The 25,952-nt window shown below is 40.1% G+C and overlaps 1 long non-coding RNA gene across 1 annotated transcript; it reads right to left on the bottom strand.

Moving 5' to 3' along the window:
- Positions 1-980: 980 nt before the first annotated feature.
- Positions 981-16,335, bottom strand: LOC129633226 (uncharacterized). Its single transcript, XR_008704962.1, has 4 exons — positions 16,066-16,335; positions 15,861-15,926; positions 2,741-2,955; positions 981-1,380 (listed from the first exon to the last, which is right to left on the bottom strand). It is a non-coding gene; the product is annotated as an uncharacterized LOC129633226 (long non-coding RNA).
- Positions 16,336-25,952: the final 9,617 nt, after the last annotated feature.

Here is a 25,952-nt window from a genome sequence, read left to right as displayed (position 1 = left end):
TTTGAAACACCCGGGGTGGCCAATTCCTGGCCCTGAATTTGGAGATAAATGCATTTTCTCCACCTCCTTCCATACCCACACTCTTACCCATCTCCTCCTGGGCCCCAGCCTCTCCTGGGCTGACGCTGACTTTCCCCATGAGATCAGGTTCCCAGTTTTCTCTCTTAACTCACCCTCATATTTTCTGCACTTTTGCTTGTTTGCTGTGTTCCTCATTTGCTTTTAATTTTTTTGAGGACAGACCCTACTCGACCTCATTTCTCTTCACGAGGCTCATCCCGCACAGGACCTGGGGGAACACAGCCACTCAGTGAATAAGAGCCACTTTTGTGACCCGCTAGGCTTTAAAACTGTTAATGCTGGGATGACAATAATAAATGGCAACAGGCTTTTAAAAATATAACATTTCATAGAAGGCAGGGCTATATGGGCTTCCCTGGTGGCTCACATGGTAAAGAATCTGCCTGCCCATGCAAGAGACCTGGGTCTGATCCTTGGGTTGGGAATATCCCCTGAAGAAGGGAATGGCATCCCACCGCAGTATTCTTGCCTGGAAAATCCCATGTAGTGTGGAGCCCGGTGGGTCATAGTCCATGGGGTCGCAAAGAGTCAGACACGACTGAGAGACTAACACTTTCACTTTCATATGAGGATTAATATCTTAGTTCTTTTTTGGTTCATATAATTAGTATAAAAACAGTAATGAATATTTTAGGTCACATTCTTGGTTTGTTACCTTTGCTTTATTTTTCATCCTTGGCCACTAAGTACATCGTTAAACTTTACAAATTCCTGTCACCCATCATCCCAAGAGGAAAGGAACAAAAATTTTAGGTATATGAGATCAGTTTTCACTATTTAAAAACCAACCTAAAGAATGTGATGTGGTGACTTCTTCATATACATTAAAGACACTCACACAAATACACACACTCACACACACATACACAGCTTGACAGATATATTAAAACAGTTCACCAACCCTGAAGATGTTTTATTTGTATATACAGATGATTGCAGAACATTCTTCAATATGCATTTTCTGATGACAGCAAAGATACTTAACATGAAAATAATTATTTGAACTGTTGAGGTTCAGAAAATTTACCCAGTGCTAATACAACACAGGTAGATTCTTAAAAGCATTTGAAACTTTCGTTCTTGACGTTCGGTACATTGACATGTATTTGCACACCCTTCAAGTTATACAAGAAGAGACAAAAGGACCTTCTTTCTGCTTGGAGCACCGACCAGCCCCGAAACCTTTTCCTTCTTCCTGTCCTTTCAAGAGAAAGATTTGCATATGTGCCAATCACCTGGAGTTCATCAAATACGAAGAATCTTGAGAGCCTTCCTGGACAATGGTGCTGAAGAGATTACCTGGGAGCAAAGATGATTTTGAGATGTAATTTTAAGGAAGTACAAGGTTACCTATGTTAACTTCCAAGAAATCTTTCTGTTGTTTTTCTTCAAACCAGAAAGGCTCAAGCCACATCTGTATGGCTGTTTTTTTTTCTGAACAAGGTGTGCCTGTCCTACCAAGGATATACTGATAATTCAAGGTAATCAGCAGAGTACATTACAGGGGAAAATCCGAACCAACAAGCTGTACAAACAGAATAGCAATCAGAAGATTTAATGCATTTCTGATGTACGTTTAAGGCACTGACACTGGGCCACAGATGTACATGTGTTGCGTTTTATTTTGCTGAGATATGGCCTGCGAGAACCTATTACAGAACATCATCATGCACACTGGAGGGGCCGGGAAGAAAAAATTCCATCACACATTACTCCTGCAGATGCATTAGAGAAACAAATTGTACTCGGAATTGAAAAGTCACAGGCTTATTCTGTCTTAATAAATTCCTGCCAAAAGGCTAAGTGTAAGACTAGAAATACTTCCCAAATGTTGTTACTGTATTATCATCTTTGACATCTCCAGGGCTGTTCCTAGAATCATCAGATATCAGCTCAGAGTTCTCACAATAAATTCTCTTTTTTCGTCTTTTCTTTTTTTCCCAATCGGTTCTTGCTTTCATGTAGCCATTTTGAGTTAGCTATCCCTGAAATATAAAGCTTCCTTTGGTTAAAAGAAAAGGGTACTTTTAAGTAAAGTGTTTATCACTTCACTGTTCCCACTGGTTAATCTATATAGTTTCTTAACACAAGGTGTTAACCCTTACTGTAAATTTACTATCAGACTTGTCTAAAGATTCTCAAGATCTGTTGGGACAGGTTAAAAATAGAAAAGTGAAAGTCCAAACTCCGATTTCTCTGAGGCAGATTCTGGGTCCTAATTCTCTGTGGCTTTAGTAGCTGAAACGTAGAGAGATGCTCTACAAATATCTGTTACATAAATAACAGAAAGATGGCAATTAAATGGAATTATGGCATTTTAAACTATCCTATGGAAATTAACCTAGCTACTGTTTTATAAACAGAGATAGAAGATACCAGTTTTATCAGACTAAGTTTGTGACTGAAATTATCCTTTTCTATTTTATCGTTCTAATAAGACACCATCTTTTGAAAAGGGGTACCTTTAGTCTTGTCATATCAGCATTGTATATGTTGAAATATAGCTTTAGTTACAAAACAATCAAATGAACAAACCTGAGAACAACTTACAGAAATATACTTATCCAAGCCAAAGGTCTGTAACCTGCTGTAGAAGTGTGGGGATGTGTAACAGATTATCACAAAATGCAGAGTGTCACAAACAGGGCAGATCTGTTACCTTACAGCTTCTGCATGTCTGGAAACTGGTAGAGCCCATTTGGGTCCTTTCCCAGAGGTCTCACGTTAAGTCATAACCATGCGCTTGTCCAGGGTTGTAGCATCTCAGGGCCTGAGGGACCTCATGACGCAGCAACTGGTGATGCAAGACAGACTTCCAGACAGTAGTCGAGATGCAAGCCACAGTCTCCTTATGTTCTAATCTCAGCAGTAAACCTATCATTTTTTTTAAGGTATATAAGAAATGAATCAATAAGATCATTACACATTTAAGGGGAGAAGGTTACACGAGAGGATGAACACAGAGTTTGGGGGTCATTGGGAACCATCTTGGTATATATGACCAAAAAGAGGGTCAAACATAGATTTCATTTTCAAGAAATTAATCTCATTATGAAAGCATTGTAATAAGTTTACTTCAGTTCAGTCGCACAGTCGTGTCCGACTCTTTGCAACCCCATGAATCACAGCAGGCCAGGCCTCACTGTCCATCACCAACTCCCAGAGTTCACTCAGACTCATGTCCATAGACTCAGTGATGCCATCCAGCCATCTCATCCTCTGTCGTCCCCTTCTCCTCCTGCCCCCAATCCCTACCAGCATCAGAGTCTTTTTTCCAATGAGTCAACTCTTCGCATGAGGTGGCCAAAGTACTGGAGTTTCAGCTTCAGCATCATTCCCTCCAAAGAAATCCCAGGGCTGATCTCCTTCAGAATGGACTGGTTGGATCTCCTTGCAATCCAAGAGACTCTCAAGAGTCTTCTCCAACACCACAGGTCAAAAGCATCAATTCTTCAGCTCTCAGCTTTCTTCACAGTCCAACTCTCACATCCATACATGACCACAGGAAAAACCATAGCCTTGACTAGATGGACCATTGTTGGCAAAGTAATATATCTGCTTTTCAATATGCTATCTAGGTTGGTCATAACTTTCCTTCCAAGGAGTAAGCGTCTTTTAATTTCATGGCTGCAATCACCATCTGCAGTGATTTTGGAGCCCCCAAAAATACAGTCTGACACTGTTTCCACTGTTTCCCCATCTATTTCCCATGAAGTGATGGGACCAGATGCCATGATCATAGTTTTCCAAATATTGAGCTTTAAGCCAAATTTTTCACTCTCCTCTTTCACTCTCATCAAGAGGCTCTTTAGTTCTTCACTTTCTGCCATAAGGGTGGTGTCATCTGCATATCTGAGGTTATTGATATTTCTCCCGGCAATCTTGATTCCAGCTTGTGTTTCTTCCAGTCCAGCGTTTCTCATGATGTACTCTGCATATAAGTTAAATAAACAGGGTGACAATATACAGCCTTGACGAACTCCTTTTCCTATTTGGAACCAGTCTGTTGTTCCATGTCCAGTTCTAACTGTTGCTTCCTGACCTGCATACAGATTTCTCAACAGGCAGGTCAGGTGGTTTGGTATTCCCTTCTCTTTCAAAATTTCCCACAGTTTATTGTGATCCACACAGTCAAAGGCTTTGGCATAGTCAATAAAGCAGAAATAGACGTTTTACTGAAACTCTCCTGCGTTTTCGATGATCCAGCAGATGTTGGCAATTTGATCTCTGGTTCCTCTGCCTTTTCTAAAACCAGCTTGAACATCTGGAAGTTCATGGTTCACATATTGCTGAAGCCTGGCTTGGAGAATTTTGAGCATTACTTAAATAGCGTGTGAGATGAGTGCAATTGTGCGGTAGTTTGAACATTCTTTGGCATTGCCTTTCTTTGGGATCGGAATGAAAACTGACCTTTTCCAGTCCTATGGCCACTGCTGAGTTTTCCAAATTTGCTGGCATATTGAGTGAAGCACTTTCACAGCATCATCTTTCAGGATTTGAAATAGCTCAACTGGAATTCTATCACCTCCACTAGCTTTGTTCGTAGTGATGCTTTCTAAGGCCCACTTGACTTCACATTCCAGGATGTCTGGCTCTAGGTGACTGATCACACCATCTTGATTATCTGGGTCGTGAAGATCTTTTTTGAACAGTTCTTCTGTGTATTCTTGCCACCTCTTCTTAATATCTTCTGCTTCTGTTAGGTCCATACCATTTCTGTCCTTCATCGAGCCCATCTTTGCATGAAATGTTCCCTTGGTATCTCTGATTTTCTTGAAGAGATCTCTAGTCTTTCCCATTCTGTTGTTTTCCTCTATTTCTTTGCATTGATCACTAAGGAAGGCTTTCTTATCTCTCCTTGCTATTCTTTGGAATTCTGCATTCAGATGTTTATATCTTTCCTTTTCTCTTTTGCTTTTCACTTCTCTTCTTTTCACGGCTATCTGTAAGGCCTCTTCAGACAGGCATTTTGCTTTTTTGCATTTCTTTTCCATGGGGATGGTCTTGATCCCTGTGTCCTGTACAATGTCACCAACCTCCATCTATAGTTCATCAGGTACTCTGTCTATCAGATCTAGGCCCTTAAATCTATTTCTCACTTCCACTGTATAATCATAAGGGATTTGATTTAGTTCATACCTGAATGGTCTAGTGGTTTTCCCCACTTTCTTCAATTTAAGTCTGAATTTGGCAATAAGGTGCTCATGATCTGAGCCACAGTCAGCTCCTGGTCTTGTTTTTGTTGACTGTATAGAGCTTCTCCATCTTTGGCTGCAAAGAATATAATCAATCTGATTTCGGTGTTGACCATCTGGTGATGTCCATGTGTAGAGTCTTCTCTTGTGTTGTTGAAAGAGAGTGTTTGTTATGACCAGTGCATTTTCTTGGCAAAACTCTATTAGTCTTTGCCCTGCTTCATTCCATATTCCAAGGCCAAATTTGCCTGTTACTCCAGGTGTTTCTTGATTTCCTACTTTTGCATTCCAGTCCCCTATAATGAAAAGTTCATCTTTTTTGGGTGTTAGTTCTAAAAGGTTTTGTAGGTCTTCCTAGAACCGTTCAACCCTCGTCCAAGGTAAGGAGCAGTGGCTCCTTTGCTGGAGCAGCCGTGAAGAGATATCCCATTTTCAAGGTAAGATAAACCCAAGTAAGATGGTAGGTGTTGCGAGAGGGCATCAGAGGGCAGACACACTGAAACCCTAATCACAGAAAACTAGCCAATCTGATCACACGGACCACAGCCTTGTCTAATTCAATGAAACTAAGCCATGCCATATGGGGCCACCCAAGATGCGCCGGTCAAGGTGAAGAGGTCTGACAGAATGTGGTCCACTGGAGAAGGGAATGGCAAACCACTTCAGTATTCTTGCCTTGAGAACCCCATGAACAGTATGAAAAGGCAAAACGATAGGATACTGAAAGGGGAACTTCTCGGGTTGGTAGGTGCCCAATATGCTTCTGGAGATCAGTGGAGAAATAACTCCAGAAAGAATGAAGAGATGGAGCCAAAGCAAAAACAATACCCAGTTGTAGATGTGACTGGTGATAGAAGCAAGGTCCAATGCTATAAAGAGCAATATTGCATAGGAACCTGGAATGTCAGGTCCATGAATCAAGGTAAATTGGAAATGGTCAAACAGGAGTTGGCAAGAGTGAAGGTTGACATTCTAGGAATCAGTGAACTACAATGGACTGGAATGGGTGAATTTAACTCAGATGACCATTATATCTACTACTGTGGGCTGGAATCCCTTAGAAGAAATGGAGTAGCCATCATGGTCAACAAAAGAGTTCAGAATGCAGTACTTGGATGCAATCTCAAAAATGACAGAATGATCTCTGTTCATTTCCAAGGCAAACCATTCAATCATTGTCATAGTTCATGTCAAATTATAGAGTAAAAATTAGGAAGATTCCTAAAACCAAGTGTTTCCTCTCAACCCAATTACCCTCTGTGACTAGCAGATGGATTCAGTATATAACACCACATGTATTATAGGAAGAAGGAAAGAAGTGAGGGTAAGAGAGAGGAAATCTGGTTTTGAGCAGTTATGTCTCCAAGTGCTGGGCTAGATACCTTTCAGGCCCTACCTTACTTAATTCTCACAGCGTTGGGACTTAGAAAACAAACACGCTTGTGTCACAGCACTGGAACTCGAAGCCACACCTGTCTTGCTGGAAAACCAATGCTTCTCATTTATAAACAGCACATTGTTGACCTTGGAACTAGAGATTGAAGAGTTGGCTTATAGGCCCCCCTTTTTCGTTTACACCCTGTGACATTAAGCAAGGCAAGGGACCTTCCTAAGACTCAGTTTCCTGAACTGCAGAGTCTTGGAATTCTAGTCCAGAATTCTCAGTTTCATGATGTCCACAACTTTGAATAAAGCCAAGGGGCTACTTTATGGCATCATGACTGTATTACGGTCAAAAGTAAGAGTGTCCATAGGTGAGTGGACCTAATTAAAGTTAAAAGCTTTTGCACAATGAAGGAAACTATAAGCAAGGTGAAAAGACAGCTGTGAGAGTGGGAGAAAATAATAGTGAATGAAGCAACTGATGAAGAATTAATCTAAAAAATATACAAACAGCACATGCAGCTCAGTATCAGAAAATTAAACAACCCAATCAAAAAATGGGTGAAAGAACTAAACAGACATTTCTCCAAAGAAGACATACACTTGGCTGACAAACACATGAAAAAATGCTCATCGCTCATTATCAGAGAAATGCAAATCAAAACCACAATGAGGTACGTTCTCACTCAGGTCAGAATGGCTGCCATCAAAAAGTCTACAAACACTAAATGCTGGAGAAGGTGTGGAGAAAAGGAAACCCTCTTACTCTGTTGGTGGGAATGCAAACTAGTACAGCGTCTATGGAGAACAGTGTGGAGATTCCTTAAAAAACTGGAAATAGAACAGCCATACAACCCAGTAACCCCACTGCTGGGCATACATACTGAGGAAACCAGAATTGAAAGAGACACGTGTACCCCAATGTTCATCACAGCACTGTTTACAATAGCCAGGACATGGAAGCAACCTAGATGTCCATCTAGGTTGATAGGATACTGAAAGAGGAACTCCCCAGGTCAGTAAGTGCCCAATATGCTACTGGAGATCAGTGGAGAAATAACTCCAGAAAGAATGAAGGGATGTAGCCAAAGCAAAAACAATACCCAGCTGTGGATGTGATTGGTGATAGAAGCAAGGTCCGATGCTGTAAAGAGCAATATTGCATAGGAACCTGGAATGTCAGGTTCATGAATCAAGGTAAATTGGAAGTGAAATCAAACTTCCAATCAAAATCAAAAGAGATGGCAAGAGTGAATGTTGACGTTCTAGGAATCAGAGAACTAAAATGGACTGGAATGGGTGAATTTAACTCAGATGACCCTTATATCTACTACTGCAGGCAGGAATCCCTCAGAAGAAATGGAGTAGCCATCATGGTCAACAAAAGAGTCCAAAATGCAGTACTTGGATGCAATCTCAAAAACGACAGAATGATCTCTGTTTGTTTCCAAGGCAAACCATTCAATATCACAGTAATCCAAGTCTATGCCCCAACCGGTAATGCTGAAGAAGCTGAAGTTGAACGGTTCTATGAAGACCTACAAGACCTTTTAGAACTAACATCCAAAAAAGATGTACTTTTCATTATAGGGGACTGGAATGCAAAAGTAGGAAGTCAAGAAACACCTGGAGTAACAGGCAAATTTGGCCTTGGAATATGGAATGAAGCAGGGCAAAGACTAATAGAGTTTTGCCAAGAAAATGCACTGGTCATAGCAAACATCCTCTTTCAACAACACAAGAGAAGACTCTACACATGGACATCACCAGATGGTCAACACCGAAATCAGATTGATTATATTCTTTGCAGCCAAAGATGGAGAAGCTCTATACAGTCAACAAAAACAAGACCAGGAGCTGACTGTGGCTCAGATCATGAACTCCTTATTGCCAAATTCAGACTTAAAATGAAGAAAGTGGGGAAAACCACTAGACCATTCAGGTATGAACTAAATCAAATCCCTTATGATTATACAGTGGAAGTGAGAAATAGATTTAAGGGCCTAGATCTGATAGACAGAGTACCTGATGAACTATAGATGGAGGTTGGTGACATTGTACAGGACACAGGGATCAAGACCATCCCCATGGAAAAGAAATGCAAAAAAGCAAAATGCCTGTCTGAGGAGGCCTTACAGATAGCCGTGAAAAGAAGAGAAGTGAAAAGCAAAAGAGAAAAGGAAAGATATAAACATCTGAATGCAGAATTCCAAAGAATAGCAAGGAGAGATAAGAAAGCCTTCCTCAGTGATCAATGCAAAGAAATAGAGGAAAACAACAGAATGGGAAAGACTAGAGATCTCTTCAAGAAAATTAGAGATACCAAGGGGACATATCATGCAAAGATGGGCTCGATAAAGGACAGAAATGGTATGGACCTAACAGAAGCAGAAGATATTAAGAAGAGGTGGCAAGAATACACAGAAGAACTGTACAAAAGAGATCTTCATGACCCAGATAATCAAGATGGTGTGATCAGTCACCTAGAGCCAGACATCCTGGAATGTGAAGTCAAGTGGGCCTTAGAAAGTATCACTACAAACAAAGCTAGTGGAGGTGATAGAATTCCAGTTGAGCTATTTCAAATCCTGAAAGATGATGCTGTGAAAGTGCTTCACTCAATATGCCAGCAAATTTGGAAAACTCAGCAGTGGCCACAGGACTGGAAAAGGTCAGTTTTCATTCCAATCCCAAAGAAAGGCAATGCCAAAGAATGTTCAAACTACCACACAATTGCACTCATCTCACACGCTAGTAAAGTAATGCTCAAAATTCTCCAAGCCAGGCTTCAGCAATATGTGAACCATGAACTTCCAGATGTCCAAACTGATTTTAGAAAAGGCAGAGGAACCAGAGATCAAATTGCCAACATCTGCTGGATCATTGAAAAAGCAAGAGAATTCCAGAAAAGCATCCATTTCTGCTTTATTGACTATGCCAAAGCCTTTGACTGTGTCGATCACAATAAACTGTGGAAAATTCTGAAAGAGATGGGAATACCAGACCACCTGACCTGCCTCTTGAGAAATCTGTATGCAGGTCAGGAAGCAACAGTTAGAACTGGACATGGAACAACAGACTGGTTCCAAATAGGAAAAGGAGTACATCAAGGCCGTATATTGTCACCCTGCTTATTAAACTTATATGCAGAGTACATCATGAGAAACGCTGGACTAGAAGAAACACAAGCTGGAACCAAGATTGCTGGGAGAAATATCAATAACCTCAGATATGCAGATGACACCACCCTTATGGCAGAAAGTGAAGAGGAACGCAAAAGCCTCTTGATGTAAGTGAAGGTGGAGAGTAAAAAGTTGGCTTAAAGCTCAACATTCAAAAAACAAAGATCATGGCATCCGGTCCCATCACTTCATGGGAAATAGATGGGGAAACAGTGGAAACAGTGTCAGACTGTATTTTTGGGGGCTCCAAAATCACTGCAGATGGTGACTGCAGCCATGAAATTAAAAGACACTTACTTTTGGAAGGAAAGTTATGTCAACCTAGATAACATATTGAAAAGCAGAGACATTACTTTGCCAACAAAGGTCCGTCTAGTCAAGGCTATGGTTTTTCCTGTGGTCATGTATGGATGTGAGAGTTGGACTGTGAAGAAGGCTGAGTGCTGAAGAATTGATGCTTTTGACCTGTGGTGTTGGAGAAGACTCTTGAGAGTCTCTTGGATTGCAAGGAGATCCAACCAGTCCATTCTGAAGGAGATCAGCCCTGGGATTTCTTTGGAAGGAATGATGCTAAAGCTGAAACTCCAGTATTTTGGCCACCTCATGCAAAGAATTGACTCATTAGAAAACACTCTGATGCTAGAAGGGATAGGGGGCAGGAGGAGAAGGGGACAACAGAGGATGAGATGGCTGGATGGCATCACTGACTTGATGGACGTGAGTCTGAGTGAACTCTGGGAGTTGGTGATGGACAGGGGGGCCTGGCGTGCTGCGATTCATGGGGTTGCAAATAGTCGGACACGACTGAGCGACTGAACTGAAGATGTCCATCGGCAGATGAATGGATAAGAAAGCTGTGGTACATATACACAATGGAGTATTAGTCAGCTATTGAAAAGAATGCATTTGAATGAGTTCTAATGAGGTGGATGAAACTGGAGACTATTATACAGAGTGAAGTAAGTCAGAAAGGAAAACTAATACAGTGTATTAATGCATATGTATGGAATTTAGAAAGATGGTAACGATGACCCTGTATGTGAGACAGCAAAAGAGACACAGTTTTAAATAACAGACTTTTGGACTCTGTGGGAGAAGGTGAGGGTGAGATGATTCGAGAGAATAGCATTGAAACATGTATATCAGCATATGTGAAATAGATGACCAGTCCAAGTTTGATTCATGAAACAGGGCACTCAAAGCCGGCGCACTGGGACAAGCGTGAGGGCTGGGATGGGGAGGGAGGCGGGAGGGGGTCTGGGACACGGGGCACATGGACACCCGTGGCTGATCCATGTCAGTGTGTGACAGAAACCACCACAATATTGTAAAGTGATCAGCCTCCAACTAAAATAAATCAGGTAAAAAAAAAGTAAGATTGTGCACATGGCTATTTGGACTAATCAGCACTTCTAAAGTTCTTAGTGCCTCTTTACAAACTCTTTCATTTATTCATTCAACCTCCAAACAAATATGGATTGTGAACCTGCTCTTTCTAAGAGCTGTGCTTGGCACATGAGATGGAAGTGGTGATCAAGAGATGGAATAGTTGCCCGAACAGATGTTAGAAAGAAGACTGTAAGTGGAAAGGGCAGAAAGGGTAACTGGGGATTAGCACACACACACGCACACACACAAGCTTCATAGAGTAAGATACGTGAGAATCTTGTACCTAATAATTATGTTATGCTACTTATGAAAGAAAGCCTTATTCTATAACCATAAAGTTACATCCTTGCTGATTAAAATTTTTAGGAGAAACTGTCATCTAAAATGTCACCGTGTCCTGATGGCGTAGGGCTCTACTAAGAGCTGTGACAAAGGGGAAAAAAGTAACTTGGATTTCAAACATTAAGCTACTTATCACTACTAACATAGATAAAATCCTTTACAACTAATGATTCAAAAAACCCTAATTTTAATGTAAAATAAATAGCATATTAGGCATTTCTGAAAGACAGCGTGAACCTGAAGTGTGTGAATATTTACTAGTGATGAAAACACCCCCAGGTGGAGAAGGTGTGTGCAATGCGACGACTGTTATGAAGCAGCTTAAAATGTCAGAAGGCAAAGAGACAGTCTTATCTGAAGCTAAATGTTCAATGACAGCTCATATAGTCTCTGAGCATCAGCAGGTCTATTGCAGTGACGACAAGAGCACACACCCAAGTCTCCATGACTAACCCAGCACAGGTTATGGCAAAGCAGACGTTGAGCAATATGTTCTCAATCTTCTCTCTGTGGACCGAGACAGAGCATTCGCCATGCTGTGCTCCCATCAACAGTCTGCCAGTTCTTATCAGTCTGTCATTTCGCTTTGAGTGGTTTTTAACAGGAATGGTGAGAATGAACTCCTTTTTCCACCTTAAAACAAAAGTGGAATTTGATTGGAGCTCTCTCTGTAACATAGACTTGGAAAAATTCTCCGAAAATGAAGAGTGACTTCATTTGAGGCCCCTCTACCTTTTAAGCAGCTGATTCTCAGGAGTAATTTAGGCTGCAGGGAAGTCAGGCAGTGGTTTTGGCAAAAACTCCCATTTCTTCTTTTTTAAAAAGCTTTCCTGACATATAACTGATAAATAAATTTAAGATATTTAAAGTGCACAAAGTGATGATCTGATATACATCAGTATTGTGAAAGGATTTCCCCCATCAAGCTAATTAATACATTCATCACCATACATACTTACTTTGTGAGTGTGTGATGTAACCACATAAGTTCTACTCTCACGGAAAATTTCAATTATACAATGCAATGCTATCAACTACAGTAACATGATACACATTAGATGCTCAGATTCTGTTCATTTATAGCTGAAAGTTTGCAAATACTCCATTCTTAAGAACTAGCAGCTGCCTTATGATCTCATGGTGGTGGTTCAGTTGCTAAGTTTTGTCTGATTCTTATGATCTCATTGAGTGTAGCCCACCAGGCTCCTCTGTCCATGGGATTTCCCAGGCAAGAATACTGGAGTAGGTTTCCATTTTCTCCTTCAGAGGTTCTTCCTTAGCCAGGGATTGAACCCACATGTCCTGCATTACACAGATTCTTTTACCACTGAGCCACCAGGGAAGCCCCTTATGATCTGAAAAGATTACCCAGTCCTTACTAATTATATGTTAGTAGATCCCATAGTCTTTTTTCAAAGTCAGAAAATGATAAGTACTTCCTTTACAGAAAAGATTTTCTCACAATATGAAATCATAATATCTTGCTAAATATTTTAAATATGTAATGTCCATGGGAAAAAAATGAGATCTTCTTCTGAATCTTTCTTCTCTTTATCTATGTGGGGAATTCATTAGCTCAAAGTCCCTCAGAGGTGGATAAACACAGTTGCAAAGAATTACTAATGATCACTCTCATTAATGTAGTGTTCATAATAAACACAACCTACTTTCAACTCTGTGAAAGAAACAGGGCTACAAATTATTATTCCCTACTCCTCATGTGGCTCCTTTTATACAAAGACAACACAAAAGTAATTAGGAATTAATTGAAACTACTGTAAGCTAAAGTCGATCTCCCAGGATACATGAAGTTTACAACAGACCTGAAGCTTCCTGTTCCATTGCACTCAAATAAATTTCAGAGTTAGTATTCTTGGCAGAGTGAATTTTTAAAATGGCTTTGATGAGAAAAGAATGCTCTCTCAAATCAGAGAATATAAAATATCACACAACTGAAACAGGTTTATGTTAGTTGATTATCCCAGAATAATAATCATGAGACAGGAACAGAAAGATGTAAGATGAGGGGAGTTATATATTTTCGACTTTTAAAAAGTTATGTTGAAAAATTCATCTTGGAGAGAATACCTATTTTGTTCACTAGAGAAATGAGTTATGATTATACGCATTGTTTTTGCCAAATCCACAGAGAAACTGAACTCTGTAGGCAGCTAATATATCTTAGGCACCCACCATACATTTTTGTTATAATTTCCAGATGTTCATTTCTTTAAATTCCAATGGTACTGCTTGACCCACTTTTCAGATGGAGATGTTGGCTAGTGTTAGGCAGTGAGAGTGGTTATATTAACCTCAGTCAGGATACATGAGGTTGAATTTCAGTAACAAACATCCCCAGCCTCTCAGGCTTTCACCCAATGGAAACTTTTTAAGCTGGAGTCATTTGCTTCTAGCCTAGAAGACTGGGGATGGGAAAGTGTGTTCTCAGCTATAGACAAGTCACATGTACTCTTAACTGCATTGATCTGGAAGTCATTCATCACTTCCACTCAAAGTCCATGGGTAAGAATTCCTGATATGACCCCAGTTCAGTGCTTAGAGACTCCAAAACAGAAAAAGCCACACTGACAGATGATGAGACTTTTAGCCCTCACCACAAGAATGGAATCTGGGAAATTATACTAATAATGGGGATGTCAGTGATAACTTTGGTGTTGTTTAGTTGCTAAGCCATGTCCGACTCTTTGCACTCCATGGACTACAGCTTGCCAGGCTCCTCTGTGCAAGGGATGTTCCAGGCAAGAATACTGAAATGGGTTGCCATTTCCTCCTCCAGGGGATCTCCCTGACCTAAGGATTGAACCCGAGTCTTCTGCATTGGCAGGCAGATTCTTTACCACTGAGTCACCTGGGAAGCCCCGGGGTGATGACTTCAGGGAGGTGAATGTTTGTCGGTCATCTGTACTAGCTGCTTCTCCCATGTATTTGGCAGCCCTTGCAGAAGAAAAAGCAACATGGGCCTGAGAGAGGCCAGGGGATGGGGCCCTAGAGTCTTCTCTGGCTCCTGCGCTGGCAGGACCTCTCGGGAACAATAGGAGACTGAGAGGTCCTTTCCCTCAGCTCAGAAAATGGTGGTTGAAAGCGAGAGGTTACTGTTTCCTACGGTGAAGAATATGTCAGGAAGCCGGAAGGCAGTGGAGCCAAACTCTGACCTTTGCCCACTGGTAATACGTGGAAACATTCTGAGTATGGGGCTTCGCTTGGCAATTGCAATGTTTTTCCACACATAAATGGATAAAATCATTGAAGGGTCCCTAACAGGAAGCAAACTCCTGGGAAAGCTATTAGCAGTTTAACATTTGCAATTCATGTGACAGTGCTCTTGCCTTGAGGAGTATCACCGAAACAGCCCTGTTTGGTTTAAAATGTAACTATCACAGCCGAGGAGGTCGAGCATTCAGATCTCAGCTGGGTTTCTCTTGAATTTATTAACTTGGAGCATTATTAATTTATTAATGGAATGGAAACCCGCTGAAAATATTTCACTATCTTCCAGTAACCACTTCTCCTTCTCCAGAAGCGTCACCGCTCTTCAGCATTGTAATCCCGGAGAGTCTCCCACCTCTCTTCCCCTGGACCCCCAGAACACCCTCTGTCTGCCCCACTCTGTCTGTAGGTCCTTCCCTAACGTTCTCTGAATCCTTTCTCTCTGTGTTTCCGCATGGAAGCCACAGCTCCTGACTACTCTGTAATTACATTCCAATTGCTCCCTCCACGCTAACTCAAGGTCATACCAGTTGCTTAACTGCTCTATTATTCTTCTTCCTAAAGTTTACAGTGATCTGGGGTTTGGAGAAGACCTTGGAACAAGTCATAGCGTTGACCTTCCCAACATAACCAGATTTTGCCCATGGACTGACAATTACTGTGGATAGTGCTGCACTAATCATGGGAGCGAATACATATATATGTATTAAATATTTATATTAAAAAAGAATTTCAGGAGTGATACAACTGGCAGAAATTAGACTAGAAGATCCAGGAAATCTTCTAAATAACATGGGGACAAAGTTCACTTCCCTGATTGCTGGTTGCCTAGCAGGGTCTACCACTTACCTATGAAATTTTATTTATCTAAATCATCAAGATCAATGGTCTATTCCTTAAAACCAACTTTACCCCCTTCATTAAAGTGCAGAGGTTATTCGCCCCAGGGTCCTGACTGTTTGGCTTTCGTTACTCCTCTGTTTTCTAAGATCAAAGAAAGAGGCAAAATCTTGTCAATACTGCATAACACACATTTCACTGACCGGCCGTCGTAACTTACCTCCAGGCTCGACTGCCGTCAGCTCACGTCGTCTCACATCAAGTACAAAGCAGCCCAGCCTAGTAACTAAAAATGGAAAAGAATTTGAGGACATCTTTCTGGATATGGCCGACACACCCCAACTAGTGAAGAAGGTTCCCTCATGCAAAAAGAGGAATACAAAAAATATAATATGAAGGAGTTAAATCTTACTAAAAATGGCAACCTTAGGACATGCAGCTCCCGGGCTGGGAATCCCTTCAGTCCGCCGATAGACACAGAGGGAGAGAGTGTTTTACGGTGGTGAACGACCACAGGGCCGCTGGGCCTACACGCCGTCCACCTCGTGACAGGAGCGCAGTATGGACAGGAAGTGGGCTGTTAAGGACTCTGAGGAGCCCCCTAACACAGTTCTCAAGGCCTGCAGACCTGCCACAGCACGCAGGCTGAGAGTCCTACGATTACCGTGTCCACCTGCAAACCCCATTGCACTCCAACATCTGTGTATTTTACTGTAGGTCAAGGCTCTTAATCACCAGAAGGCCCTGGGGCAGCCACACAGAAGCTTATTTATGGCCAAATCAAGAAACCGAAATCCTGAACCGTGCCTGATTAGCTTCACTAATATGCGACTTGTGGCTAATTTCTGGGCTGCTTCACCCACAGGTGTTTGCCCTCCACCATAAATCACGGTGTCCACCTCCCCTTTGCACCCTGGTCCCACCATGCATACAGATGGCCTGTTTAAGTGACAGGCGGGAAATAATGGATGGGCACTAAATCACCCCCATGTTTAGCCAACTGTCTCTACTCCGAAACTGGTCCTACGGCGTTCCCACTGCCCAGCTCCCTTCAGATGTTATTGTAACCCTAGCCTCTGTGCCACCGCATGTAACCTTTCAAAGGTACAAAGTGTACATTTCCCCATTTTTATTTGTTTTCCTTGTAGAGCACACCGTTTGCATAAGACAGCATCATTAAAATTTCCACCGCGGCCAGCAGTGCACTGGAGCAGAGCAGAATCCCAGCGACGTGGATGTGAAAGGAAACCCTCACTGGGAATTTAGCAACTCTGGGCCTCCTTTTACCTTTTTTTTTTTTTTTTTAAATTAAAGATGTTAATTAAATGGCTCACAAACCAAACAATTTAAACACTAAATATTATGAGCAGGAAGTGCTTGGCTTGCATACCATTTGATTCTCTAGAGTAGTTCCTTGTTTTAAATGAACGTATAGGTCAATATAAAAACCAGTAGCTATGAAAATACGTATTTCACATATATCTACAATGTACGTCTATGCTTGGAAGAGAAGAAACTATAGGGCTTGGCAAGAGATTTGTTTCAAGCTCTAGCTACGAAAACTCTCAGGAGGAAATATCGATCAGTTGGTACCAAATGAAATCTTATAAATGAACATAATAGATGACAAAGTAGGAATGAAAAACAAGGTTGTGGCTTCACTTTACTAGAACAAGTATAGTAATAGTTTGATACAATAGACATACAATGCATACAACTTCTTCAACTCTGCTCACTGAAGGAGGAAAACAGCTGTTGGAAATTCTCAATTACTTTAAGGAATTTTACATGCCTCATCCTTAGATTCAATTATTTAACAGGAAATACCCCATTTATCTGTTATTTTTACTGAAATAGCTAAATGTGGGGGTTTTTTTTGTTTGTTTGTTTGTTTTTATGACTACACAACACAACATGTCGGATCTTAGTTGCCTAACCAGGGATTGAACCTCCTACGTTGGAAACGTGGCGTCTTAACCACTGGACTGCCAGGGAAGTGCTTGGCCAAATGTAATGCCAGGATTCTGGTCATAAAAGTAATGTATTCCAGACTGTTCCACTTCAATCCTAGATGACATACAGGAACCAGATTTACCCTTCCTGCTGAAACAATCAAAACCAGGCAAGCTATACAATATAATGGATTTTAAGGCACTGGACACAAGGTGATTAAGATATCCAGAAGAAGGGAAATAAATTGGACCAGCCCTGTGACACAGCTTTCCACCTGGAGAGCTTCCAGGCCAGAGTATGGGAGATGGTCCCTGGTGGAGCCCAGTGGACTCGTCTTGTTAAAGAGACACAACTGAGCATCCAAGGAGGTCAAGGTGATGAGAATGCCCCAGACCTAGGCACTGGAAAGAAGAGGGTAAAGAGGGTAAGAAGATAAAGATGATTTCAAGTTAGACAACTGCACCCCGGGGTGGAGGTGGGGTGGGGGTGGGGGATAGGGGAATATGCTAAGAATAATTATAGAAATTCAGAAATATCCAATCACCAAAAGAGTATAACAAAAATTAGACAAGGACATTTGATAAGTTTTTACATTGTAATCCATATATACAAAAAGTTAAATAGTCACATATAAGATATAAAGAAGATCCAAATTGAATTTTGAGAGATTAAAAATCCATGTATTTGATGAAAAATTCAGTTTAGTTCAGTTCAGTTCAGTTCAGTTGCTCAGTCGTGTCCAGCTCTTTGTGACCCCATGGACTGCAGCACGCCATGCCTCCCTGTCTATCATCAACTCCCGGAGTTCACCCAAACTCATGTCCATTGAGTCAGTGATGCCTACAACCATCTCATCCTCTGTCATCCCCTTGTCCTCCCACTTTCAAACTTTCTCAGCATCAGGGTCTTTTCAGTGAGTCAGTTCTTTGCATCAGGTGGCCAAAGGATTAGAGTTTCAGCTTCAGCATCAGTCCTTCCAATGAATATTCAGGACTGACTTCCTTTAGGATGGACTTGTTAGATCTCCTTGCAATCCAAGGGACTCTCAAGAGTCTTCTCCAATACCACAGTTTAAAAGCATCAATTCTTCAGCACTCAGTTTTCCTGATGGTCCAACTCTCACATCCACATATGACTACTGGAAAAACCATAGCTTTGACTAGACAGGCCTTTGTTGGCAAAGTAATGTCTCTGCTTTTTAATATGCTGTCTAGGTTGGTCAGACCTTTTCTTCCAAGGAGCAAGTGTCTTTTAATTTCATGGCTGCAGTCACCATCTGCAGTGATTTTGGAACCCCCCAAAAATAAAGTCTGTCACTGTTTCCATTGTCTCCCCATCTATTTGCCATGAAGTGATGGGACCAGATGCCATGATCTTTGTTTTCTGAATGTTGAGTTTTAAGCCAACTTTTTCACTCTCCGCTTTCACTTTTATCAGGAGGCTCTTTAGTTCTTCTTTGCTTTCTGCCTTTGGTGTCATCTGCATGTTTGAGGTTATTGATATTTTTCTTGGCAATCTTGATTCCAGCTTGTGCTTCATCCATCCCAATGTTTCTCATGATGTACTCTGCATAGAAGTTAAATAATCAGGGTGACAATATACAGCCTTGACATACTCCTTTTCCTATTTGGAACCAGTCTGTTGTTCCATTTCCAGTTCTAACTGTTGCTTCCTGACTGGATACAGATTTCTCAAGAGGCAGATCAGGTGTTCTGGTATTCCCATCTCTTATAGAATTTTCCACAGTTTGTTGTGATCCACAGAGTCAAAGGCTTTTGCATAGTCAGTAAAGCAAAAGTAGAGGTTTTTCTGGAACTCTTTTGTTTTTCAATCACCCAACAGATGTTCAAAATTTGACCTCTGGTTCCTCTGCCTTTTCTAAACTCAGCTTGAACATCTAGAAGTTCATGGTTCATGCAGTGCTGAAGTCTGAGAATTTTGAGCATTACTTTGCTAGTGTGTAAGTTGAGTGAAATTGTGCAGTAGTTTGAACATTCTTTGGCATTGCCTATCTTTGGGATTGGAATGAAAAATGACCTTTTCCAATCCTGTGGCTACTGCTGAGTTTTCCAAATTTGCTGGCACATTGAGTACAGCACTTTCACAGCATCATCTTTTAGGATTTGAAATAGCTCAACTGGAATTCCATCACCTCCACTAGCTTTGTTCTTAGTCGCACTCCAGGATGTCTGGCTCTAGGTGAGTGATCATACCATCCTGATTGTCTGGGTCGTGAAGATCTTTTTTGTATAGTTTTTCTATGTATTCTTGCCACATCTTCTTAATATCTTCTGCTTCTGTTAGGTGCATACTTTTTCTGTCCTTTATTGTGCTGATCTTTGAGTGGAATATTCCCTTGATATCTCTAATTTTCTTGAAGATATCTGTAGTCTTTCCCATTCTATTGTTTTCCTCTATTACTTTTCATTGATCACTGAGGAAGGCTTTCTTATCTCTCCTTGCTATTCTTTGGAATTCTGCATTCAAATGGGTGTACCTTTCCTTTTCTCCTTTGCCTTTCGATTCTCTTCTTTTCACAGCTATTTGTAAGGCCTCCTCAGGCAGCCATTTTGCCTTTTTGCATTTCTTTTTCTTGGGAATGATCACTGTCCCATACAGTGTCATGAACCTCTGTTCATAGTTCTTCAGGTACTCTATCTATCAGATCTAATTCCTTGAATCTATTTCTCGCTTCCACTGTATAGCAAAAGGGATTTGATTTAGGTCATACCTGAATGGTCTAGTGGTTTTCCCTACTTTCTTCAATTTAAGTCTGAATTTGGCAATAAGGAGCTCATGATCTGAGCCACAGTCAGCTCCCTATCTTGTTTTTGCTGACTGTATAGAGCTTCTCCATCTTTGGCTGCAAAGAATATAATCAATCTGATTTCAGTGTTGACCATCTGGTGATGTCCATGTGTAGAGTCTTCTCTTGTGTTATTGGAAGAGTGTGTTTGCTATGACCAGTGCACTCTGTTGGCAAAACTCTATTAGCCTTTGTCCTGCTTCATGCTGTACTCCAAGGCCAAACTTACCTGTTACTCGGTATTTCTTGACTTTCTACTTTTGCATTCCAGTCCCCTATAATGAAAAGGACATCTTTTTGGGTGTTAGTTCTAGAAGGAAAAAATTTCAGTGGATGGGATTAATTTCACTTTATACATTGCAGAAGAAAACATTTGTAAACATGAAGACAGTGAAAAAAACTGTACAAAATGAAAGAAAAAAAAAGAGTTTTTAAAAATAGAAAGTCAGTCGTCTGTGTGGCAACTTGAAATGCTTAAGATATATGGGTAGAAGCTCTGAGAATGAGGAAATGAAATTAAATAACTGAATAAATAATGACCAGGTTGTTTTTTTCAAATTTCATAAATATCACAAATCAACAGATCCAAAGAACAAAATCTAGGCATAACTATATTAAAAAAAAATCCAAGTCATATTTTGTTACATATTCCTCAAATCAGCTGACAATAATAATTTATATGCACAATAAATAATAACAACTATAAGAAAAGGAAAAAATACATTGCATACAGAGGACCAAAGATAAAGATGACAATGAGTTTCATATAGAAAACAACTCAATATCTTTAAATTACTGAGAGAAAAAAAATACTGTCAACATAGAATATCTAAAAAGAAAAAAAGAATCTTTCAAAGCCAAGGTAAAATAAAAATACTTGATACATACAAAAGCTGAAATAATCACAACAGATCTGCACTAAAAAATAATAGTAAAGTCATTTAGCAGAAAGACATAATACCAGAAAAAATGTGATTTCACAATGAAATTAAGAACACTAGAAATATCAACTACATAGGTAGATTTTTTTCTTATTTAAATCTGCTTAGAAACCAATTGTTCGTTAATATAGAACAACAATACTATATCAATGCTACTCAAACAATGCTGAGAATAGCACCTGGGGGGATGATATGAAGAGAAGCTTATGATCATAAGAGGCTTATAATGTCACGCACAGTGATACGGCATCAAAGTGGGTTTGAGCAAAATTTTAAATGTATTCTGCTGATCCTAACACAAGCACTAAATTAGAAAAACAAGGAATTATAGAAAATACACCAAAAAGAAGGCAAAATGGAATCACAAAAAAATAATTCCTTCAAAGAAGTCAGAAAAAGAAAATAAAAGAGAGAACAAAAATAAAAAGATGGAAATAAAAAATAAATAAAATAAATTTATAAGTAAATAAATAAAAAGATGAAAAAGACTATTCTAACAGTCATTAAAACAAAACAAAGTATATATCAGAGACAGTCATATGAACGGGTATAAAGAAAGTCATTCCACAATTGTAAAGGACTCTATTTCTCAAACAGAACTAACAATCTTTAAATTTTGTGAACCTAATAACTTAGCTTCAAAATACAGGAAGCAAAACATGATATAACTATAAGGAGAATAGGCAAAATAGTAATTATATGAAAAGATTTTAATACCTTACTTTCAAAAGTAGAGAGACAATAATAAGCATACACACTATTTAAAAAAATTATCAACTAGCTGTACCTGAGTGACATATCTAGAACACCATATCTGACAAAAGGTTAATACAAATTATTTTGCAAGGCACAGGAAATATTTAGCAAAACAGAGCATGTTTTGTCTCATAAAACCAGTTTAAATAAATATAAAATAGTTCATTTCATGCAAAGTATTTTCTCTTACCACAATGGATTCAATTAGAAATCAATAACAGACAATTTTCTAGAAAATCTCAAATATTTGGAAACGAATAACCTGGTTGCAAAGAAATCGCATAGTAAAGAATAAACAAAAAATAGGACATTAGAAAAAAATTAGTCAAAATTAAAATTAAAGGAAAATATATTCCAGTTTGTGGGAAACAGCTAAAGTAGAACATTGTAAGGAGATGTTGAATTTACAGCAATAACTTGAATTTATAGCAATAAACATCTATGTTGAAAACAAAGAAAAATATCACATCAATGGTTTTGGCTTTAAGGAAAAGAAGAGCAAGTTGAGCTCAATTTTGCAACAAAAAAGTAAATATTAATAATAGAGAACAGAACAGATGAAAATGAAATAAACAACCAGAAAAATAATGGAGAAAATCATTAAAATTACATGCTGGTCTTAAGATACATATAATTGACATAGACAAATTTACCTATGTAAGGCACGAGAGAAATACACTTACTATAGGCTCTACCTAGAATAATTTTTTTACCTCAAACAAACAAAAAAACTCAGAACAATTTTGAGATAGAACAAACCAGAAGGCCTAGTAACACTTGTTATGAATATGTATTATAAAGCTGCTGTCATTAAGGCAGTATGGTATTGACCTAAAAAATGGACAGATAGGTCAGTGGAACCAAATAAGAGTCCAAAAATAAGTTCACGCAGGTCTGGAACTCAGTTTTGAGAAAAGCACAAAGGCAACTCAATGGAGGAAGGATAATTGTCTCAACAAATGATGCTGAGACAATTGAGCATCCTTCTACAAAGAACAAAAATACAAAAATCCTCAACAATACCTACATCAATACTTTGCCCCATGAAAAACTAATAATTCTTAATAAATCATACTTCTAAATGTTGGCTTAGAAGTCTAAAATATTCTCACAATGTCCTCTTCAATTTGATAAATATTAATTATTGGAGGGTCTTTCACAACAATGTCTTTTCATTTCTTCTGAGCATCACCCAGCTTTCTTCAGTCAGGTCTATCATTACATTTCAACTTAAGGTTATTTTTATTTTGTTTTTCCCTTAAGAAACTGGACAGAAAATAAAAACAACAACAAGAATTAAGAATTTTAGCTTAATTTAAGAAGATGAACAACTAAAATCAGTTAACATAGTCCTGAAAGTAAGAAAGGCAAGTACTTGATCCCCAAGTACAGTTTACAATATCTCAGCATATCAGTTTAGTTCAGTTCAGTCACTCAGTCGTGTCTGACTCTTTGGGACCCCATGAATCACAGCAGGCCAACTCCCGGAGTTCACCCAAACTCATGTCCATCGAGTCGGTGATGCCATCCAGCCATCTCATCCTCTGTGGTCCCCTTCTCCTCCTGCCTCCAATCCCTCCCAGCATCAGAGTCTTCTCCAGGGAGTCAAATCTTTGCATGAGGTGGCCAAAGTATTGGAGTTTCAGCCTCAGCATCAGTCCTTCCAATGAACACCCAGGACTGATCTCCTTTAAGATGGACTGTTTGGATCTCCTTGCAGCCCAAGGAACTCTCAAGAGTCTTCTCCAACACCACAGTTCAAAAGCACCTTGGGCTTATCAAAATATAAAGTGTTAGTCACTTAGTCATGTCTGACTCTTTGCAACTCCATGGACTGTAGCCCACCAGGCTCCTCTGTGCCTGTAATTCTCTAGGCAAGAATATTGGAGTAGGTTGCCACTTCCTTCTCCAAGTGATCTTCCTAACCTAGGGATCGAACCCATGTCTCCTGCACCAGGGAAGCCCAGTCTTCCATAAAGGGTTTATGTGCTAGAAAAACTGCTACCTGTCTGCGGGCTTTGGCACGTTCCTTTTTCATTGACTAGAATGCCCTTTCTCTCCATGTGGTCCACTTAGCAAAGTTAGCAAATGTAGGACACTTACATTGTCTTCACTGCCCTCTGTGGCTTCTCTTCACTCTCCAGGCGGAGGGAACATGTTCCCCATCTATGCCGACCCCATTCCTGCCACAAGACAGGGTTATGCCATCACCAAAGCTCTCTCCCACAGAGAGCTTTTAAATGCAGGCCAGTTTAAATTACAGATTCTATAAAAGTGAGTTATGGCAAATAAGAGGCTCTCCACTCATATTTAGTAGACTAATGTGTGTGTGTGTTTGTGTATCTTTTCATTAAAAAGCAACTTCATATTTTACTTAGCATCATATGTTCCAGATCTAATCTTATAAGTGAATGCTTCAAGGGAGATTTCATTTATGTATGTTACCATCAAGGATCCCGGAATTGGAATAAAATAAAAGAAAGCTCATTCTCTAGAAAATTTAAAATCATCTTCAAGAAACTGTGAGCTTTTCTCTTTTTTTGGTAACAAATCTCTATTTTATGGTTGACTTAGTCAGCATAACTCCAGACCTCCAGAGGTGTCAGTAATCACAATGGGGACTCAGGATGCATCAGTAATCACGGTGGGGACTGAGGGCTCAGCCCGTCCTCAGGTGAAGCTTTGCCCTTTCTGCTCTGCCAGGTGCCTTCACAACTGCTAGGGCTGTGCAGAAGGCGACAAACGCCCCTCGAGGGGGTTACACTTGGATGGAGGCACTTATGGGCTGGTCTAGTGACTGTGAAGAAACATAAGGCACAAAGATAAATAAAGCATGCCCTATTTACACTGGAAATGAAGTTCAGAGGATGTAGTCTGATACACACCCATGAATGATTTAGTACACAAAGGGATAGAATTATGCTCAAATTCAGAAAAGTAGGTGATCTCTTTGAATAGCAACTAAATTCATTTTTATAAGGAAAGGTATCAAGTTGACACTTAAAGAATGAGTAAAAATTAAGTATGTGAGCAAAACTGAAAATTCAATTTATTGCAGAAAAAACCATTTATGAGAAGAAAAACATGAGATTCTTGATGTATTTCAACTAGTATTGTTGTTGTTGTTCAGTTGCCAGATCATGTCCAACTCTTTTTGACCCCATGGACTGCAGCTCACCAGGCTCCTCTGTCCTCTACTGTCTCCCAGAGTTTGCTCAGATTCATGTGCATTGAATCAATGATGCTATCTAACCATCTCATCTTCTGCCACTCCCTTCTCCTTTTGCCTTCAGTCTTTCTCAGCATCAGAGTCTTCCAATGAGTCAACTCTTCAAATCAGGTAGCCAAAGTATGGGAACTTGAGCTTCAGCATCAATCCTGCCAATGGATATTCATAGTTGATTTCCTTTAGTGTTGACTGGTTTAATCTTGCAGTCCAAAGGACTCTCAACAGTCTTCTCCAGCACCACACATCAAAAGTATCAATTCTTTGGTGCTCAGCCTTCTATATGGTCCAACTCACATTTGTCTTTCTATACAGTTCATAGGGTTCTCACGGCAAGTACACTGGGATGGTTTGCCATCCTCTCCTCTGGTGGATCACATTTGGTCAGAACTCTCCGCTATGACCCATCCCTCTTGGGTGGCCCTACACGGCATGGCTCATAGTTCCATTGAGTTACAAAAGTCCTTTAGCCATGATAAGGCAGTGATCCGTGAAGGGGGTCAGAGGATGAGATGGCATCACCTATCCAATGGACATGAATTTGGACAAACTGTGGGAGATAGTTGGGGAAAGGGAGGCCTGGTGTGCTGCAGTCCATGAGGTCACAAAGAGTCAGACCCAACTGGGTGA

The sequence above is a fragment of the Bubalus kerabau genome, chromosome 18 (genome assembly GCF_029407905.1).
Source record: "Bubalus kerabau isolate K-KA32 ecotype Philippines breed swamp buffalo chromosome 18, PCC_UOA_SB_1v2, whole genome shotgun sequence".
NCBI classification, from domain to species: Eukaryota; Metazoa; Chordata; class Mammalia; order Artiodactyla; family Bovidae; genus Bubalus; species Bubalus kerabau.
The sequence above is the reverse complement of the archived record's forward strand: the minus strand, read 5'-3'. Positions and strand labels throughout refer to the sequence as shown.